This window comes from Prionailurus viverrinus, chromosome A2 (genome assembly GCF_022837055.1).
Source record: "Prionailurus viverrinus isolate Anna chromosome A2, UM_Priviv_1.0, whole genome shotgun sequence".
Lineage (NCBI taxonomy): Eukaryota > Metazoa > Chordata > Mammalia > Carnivora > Felidae > Prionailurus > Prionailurus viverrinus.
The window spans coordinates 79,972,403-79,977,870 of NC_062562.1; the positions used below are offsets into that span (position 1 = coordinate 79,972,403).

Consider the following 5,468-nt stretch of genomic DNA (forward strand, 5'->3'; position numbering starts at 1 on the left):
CCCCAAAGTCTGCCTTTAAATTAAGCACCACCCTTTCAAGCATTAAAAGCATAGCCAAGGAGTTATATATTATTATTACTGAGCGATGGCAATGTTTTGACTTTGGAAACATTTTTTCCTCTCCCAAATTTTTCATTCCCATTGCCCCATCTCCCTGATCTGAAGAGTTCAGCCATTCCTTCCTCGTGCCTTTAGGGATGGGAATTGAAAACAGAAACTACAGAATGGTGGAGTTTCAAAGCCCGAGCCAGTGGTTCTACCAGTGCAACATCAGAGTCGCCCGGGTATCACCAGGGTCCTTGTTAGAAAGGCAAATTCTTGGGCCCCACCCAGACCCAGCAGTCTGTGTCCTAACAAGCCCTCAGGTGATCTGGGTGCAGGCAACCTTTGAAAACCATCTTGGTCTTGGCCTTTGGTGGACTGAAGTGCACCGACAGGCAGCAGACGTAGGAGATAACATCAAGAGTAAAAGCAAAACTCCTCACCTAGATCAGCAAAGTATTCCCCAGACTGAGGGAGATGGAAGGGAGGTAGGTGATGAGAGAGAGGTGGGGTGGGCCATGAGGACAGAACTGAATCCGAATAAGCCCTATACTTTTTGCCACGGAGCTATGTTACTTGCCTTCTGGCAGGTGTCTGGTGAGGACTTCCCCTTGGCAGCAACCAGTCTTTCTCCATTGCCTGACGGGCATGAGAAATTGTTGGGTTTCTGTCCTCTCAATTCCATATGCATAAGCCCTCCTTGCAACATGCTTGAATGTTCATCAGCCTTTGAGCAGGGGGTGGCACGGGAGGTAGTGGAGAGAGAGTAAGCCTTGCATTTGATCTTGAGGGCGAGGGAACGGAAGGAGCACAAGTTTGCTCCCGAGGCAGGGCAAGCATAACACCTCAGTGACAATCACCACTTGTGTTGGAAATCCATTGGCATTGAGTATCCATTCCTACCTCTTCCTGGGGTGCCTTTATGTGTTTCAGAGGCTGGAAAGCTTAAAACCCCATTTCCCAGACTCCTTTGTGTTTGTGGATGTGCAACTTCCTGATTGTGCAAGTCTCAGAAGAGAGAAGTAGGCAGAGGCCATCGGCTATCTTTTGTTGGCCTGCTGGTCAAGTTTCCTGATTCCAACTTCCACACTGCCTGAGTACAGCAACTGCAGTGTATTCATGGGCTCAGTAGTTCCAGCAGCAGCCTCCGGATCCTTCACCCTCCTAATATGGGTAGAGGCCGTAGCTCCTGGGGAAGAGGGGGTGCGAGTCAATTCTTTGGTTTTCAGGTGGGCATTCCAGAAGGCCTCAGGCTAGATGACTGTTCCTTCAGTATTTCCAACTGTTTCATAAGCATCAACTTTCCTGTATTAATTTCCCTTGTGCTTACAACCAATTTTTTTTTTTAAGTTTATTTATTGAGAAAGCAGGGCAGGGGCAGAGAGCAGGACAGAGAATCCCAAACATGCTCCATGCTGTCAGCGCAGACCCCAATGTGGGGCTCAAACCCACAAACCGGGAGATCAAGACCTGAGCCAAAATCAAGAGTCGGCAATTTAACTAATGAAGCTACCCAGGTGCCCCAAGTTAGAACCTGTTCTTTTTTTTTTTTTTTTAATGTTTATTTTTGAAGGAGAGAGAGACAGTGTGATGTTCTTTTTTTTTTAAATGTTTATTTTTGAAGGAGAGAGAGAGACAGTGTGAGTGGGGGAGGAGCAGAAAGAGAGAGAGAGAGAGAGAGAGAGAGAGAGAGAGAATCAGAAGCAGGCTCCAGGCTCTGAGCTGTCAGCACAGAGCCTGACGTGGGGCTCGAACTCACAGACTGCGAGATCATGACCTGAGCTGAAGTCGGACACTCAACCGACTGAGCCACCCAGGCACCCCTAGAACCTGTTCTTAAACTAAGAACATACCACTCCTAAAAAGAAAGAAAAAGTCTGCCTTTGCATTTAACTGAAGAGTCAGGACCGTTGAACAGAAATGCTTATGATTCCAGAAAACCATGCCATGTGCCAAAGGAGCAGTTGGACAATGCATGTCTCCAATGCTCAGAGGTGATAGCACTCGCCATCCCAACACTGGTTAGGCTTTAGGGCAAGAGGGAACTTGAAGGAAATGTCTCCAAGACCGAGCCATGTGCTTCCTGGCTGATGTTCCTGTTTCACTTGGCCTCGGTCTTTGCCTTGCTCTCTGCTGCCCCATTTCCTCCTCCATACATTCTCTTGTGTAATGTCGTTCACAGGGAGCTCCCACCCCTTTGTCCTAAATATCAAGCCCCCTTCTCCTTTTTTTTTTTTTTTTTTTTTTTACCAGCATGAGTCTTGTTTCAGAGTATGCATGTGTCTGTATGTTTCAAAGAAGTGTATAGTTTGTAGGAAGAGTGACCAAGTGGACGACATTTATTCCAGAGTTGAGAGCCCCTGTTGACTGCTAAAGCATTATCTTATATGCATGAGGACTCTTGAGAATTGCTGTTATTTGTTAGGGAAGCTTCGAGGGCCAGCTTCTGCCATCCAAGGTGGTTCCTGAGGCTGAACTTGGACATGTCTGTTGTTGTCTTTGCCCAACCAGAAGTTGATGACCTATGTCCACAAAGAACAGAAATTTGAAGCAACCCTGTCCAAGCCTGAAGAGCCAACCTGGGACTGACTGTCCCTAGAAGAAGCACTTTCTATATGAAGACTTGGCAGGCAGGGCTTGCTTTAGGATGTTAGTAAGCCCACGTTTCTCCAAGCTCCATAAGCCATGGGTACATCTACAGACACGGGTCTCCTAATCCCCTCTTCTAGCTGGAGACTCACGTGTTTTTCACATGGTTCTCTCACCGGCTATGCTCTCACTAAATTGCCACACAGAGGCCTCAGCTCCTACTCAGGAAGCTCCTGTCCCTGGTTGGTGGTCTTTCAGTCTCCTTTTGGTGAGATCAGAGCAATATTTCCTTTTTGTTCCAAGTGTCCCTCCTGAAGCCAGAGAAATATGGGCCTGTATTAGTCAAGGTTCTCCAGAAAACAGAATAGGGTATACATATATATATAAAGAAATCTATTTTCAGGAGTATGCTCATGCCATTGTGGCGGCTTGGCAAGTCCAAAATCTAAAGGGGGAAGCTGGCAGGTTGGAGACTCAGGAAACAGTTGCAGTTGGAGTGTAAAGGTTCTGCCAGCAAGCCAGGAAGAGCCAATGTTGCAAATGAAGGCAGTCTCCTGGCAGAATTCCCTCTTACTCAGAGGAGGGTCAGCCTTTTGTTCTATTCAGGCCTTCAACTGCTTGGATGAGGCCCACCCACATTATGGAAGGCAATCTGCTTTATTCACAGCCCACTGATTTAATGTAAATCTCATCCAAAAACACCCTCACAGAAACATCCAGAAAAGACTTAACCAACTCTCCAGGCACTGTGGCCTCTCTAAATTGACATATAAAATGTAACCAACAGAAGGCCTTGTTACTAAGTGATGGGAGAATTGTCTCATGTTCTCGTGCTCTACAGTCACTTCACTACAGATGTCTCCCCCTCCCCCACCAGCATCACCATCCTCCCAATCTGGTATGGTTTCCCTTGGGGATCAGGGATGGGCCAGTGAAGTGGAAGAAGGGTGCTGGGCTGGAAGTTAGAGAAATGCTGGGCTCAAAATGAGCTCTTCTCAAGAATCCCCAGTCTGTATGTCCAGGCCAAGCAAGAGAACTCTTTTTTCCCTCAGGATTCCTTCCATAGTAACATTCCACCTCCAGGTCAGGAGAAGACATTTTTTCCAGCCTGTACCAATACCTTCCTCTGGAGCTCAGGTCCAGCCAACCACTGTCTCTCCAAGGAGCCGAATCTCCAGCTGGTCATCTCCACTAGCCCCCAGCACATCTCCAGAACTTCCTGAATCCATGTTTGTGGTTGAGTTGAGCCATAGTGACATCAGTCATGTTATTGTTGATCAAAAACAAGGGTAAGCTGTAACCAAGGCCTTTGTGGTTTTTGACTTAACTGTTGCTCACTAACTGTAATACAACTATAAAAAGGCCCCAAATAGAAACTGTGTATACAGTAAGGGTAGACAGGATAAGAGCCTAGACTCTTCTCCTTTAGTGACAGAAGGTGGTTTGTCTCCTTCACTGGAACAAATTCAAGTACACACCCAGCTCAGTGTTGCCTGTGCATTTAAAAATAGCCTCTTTATTGAGATAAAATCCACATTGTATACAATTCACACATTTAAAATGTATGACTCAATGGTTTTTAGTATATTCATAGAGTTGTGTAACCATCACCACAAACAATTTTAGAGCATTTGATCACTCCCCAAAGAAACACCATATCCATAAAAAACCACTCTAATTTCCCCACCCCAAACTCCCCAGACCCTAGCCAATCACTAATCTACTTTCTGTCTTCTGTCCACATTTACGTATTCTGGACACTTCATATAAATGGAGTCATAAAACGTGCTTCTGACTCATTTTTATAAAGGTAAAATAAGCTTAGATGTTGTCATGACAACAAGATAACCAGATGAAGCATTCACTTCCAAGGGATATTGGTCACACTGCTCAGCTTAGTGAATTCGGTGGAAAAAGCATGTATGCAGTAAGAAAGACAGAAAGCCTGGATTTTTTTTTTTAATTTTTTTTTCAACGTTTTTTAATTTATTTTTGGGACAGAGAGAGACAGAGCATGAACGGGGGAGGGGCAGAGAGAGAGGGAGACACAGAATTGGACACAGGCTCCAGGCTCCGAGCCATCAGCCCAGAGCCTGACGCGGGGCTCGAACTCACGGACTGCGAGATTGTGACCTGGTTGAAGTCGGACGCTTAACCGACTGCGCCGCCCAGGCGCCCCCAGAAAGCCTGGATTTTAGCAACACCAAGCATGTAGAAATTCTGGATTCTATGTAAATTTGACTTATAATTCAAAGAATTCCCAAGAGGCTTTTAGTGGAGGAGGCACAAGAGCGCATTCAACAGTCTGGAAGGCCAGGAGGCAAATTTCCTGGAGTCCCGCTGCACCTTTAAGATGTGTCTCTTGGGAAAGTTCCTCCCTTACCACTCCCAGCTGTCTTCCCAAGGGGAATCAAGTGAGTATCAGACAGGCATTTTTTTTTAAGTGTTTATTTTTTATTTTTGAGAGAGAGAATCCCAAGCCGGCTCTGCGCTGTCAGCACACAGCCTGACCCGGGCTTCAACCCACGAACCACGAGATCATGAGCTGAGCCAAAACCAACGAAATTAAGAGTTGGGCATCCAACTGACTGAGCCACCCAGCCACCCCAAACAGGCATTTTATTTAATTTCTATGTCTTGGTTGAATAAGAGCAAGACACAGAGGGTACAGCGTCAAACGTGCACTTTGGTGGAGGCGGAGGGTAGGGGGGTGGGGGTCATAGCATCAGAGTCTAAGTCCAGGACCAAGGATCCAGAAGTGCTGTCTTGCAGTGCTGTGCATTTGGCGGGTTATAAGCCAGAAAATGCCAAGAATGAAAGCCAGCACTTTGAAATGG

At 46.3% G+C, this 5,468-nt stretch overlaps 1 long non-coding RNA gene across 1 annotated transcript; it reads right to left on the bottom strand.

The window, feature by feature from the left end:
- Positions 1-2,479: 2,479 nt before the first annotated feature.
- LOC125160465 (uncharacterized) lies at positions 2,480-3,833 on the bottom strand. The gene is made up of 3 exons (XR_007150259.1): positions 3,752-3,833; positions 2,808-2,942; positions 2,480-2,564 (listed from the first exon to the last, which is right to left on the bottom strand). It is a non-coding gene; the product is annotated as an uncharacterized LOC125160465 (long non-coding RNA).
- Positions 3,834-5,468: the final 1,635 nt, after the last annotated feature.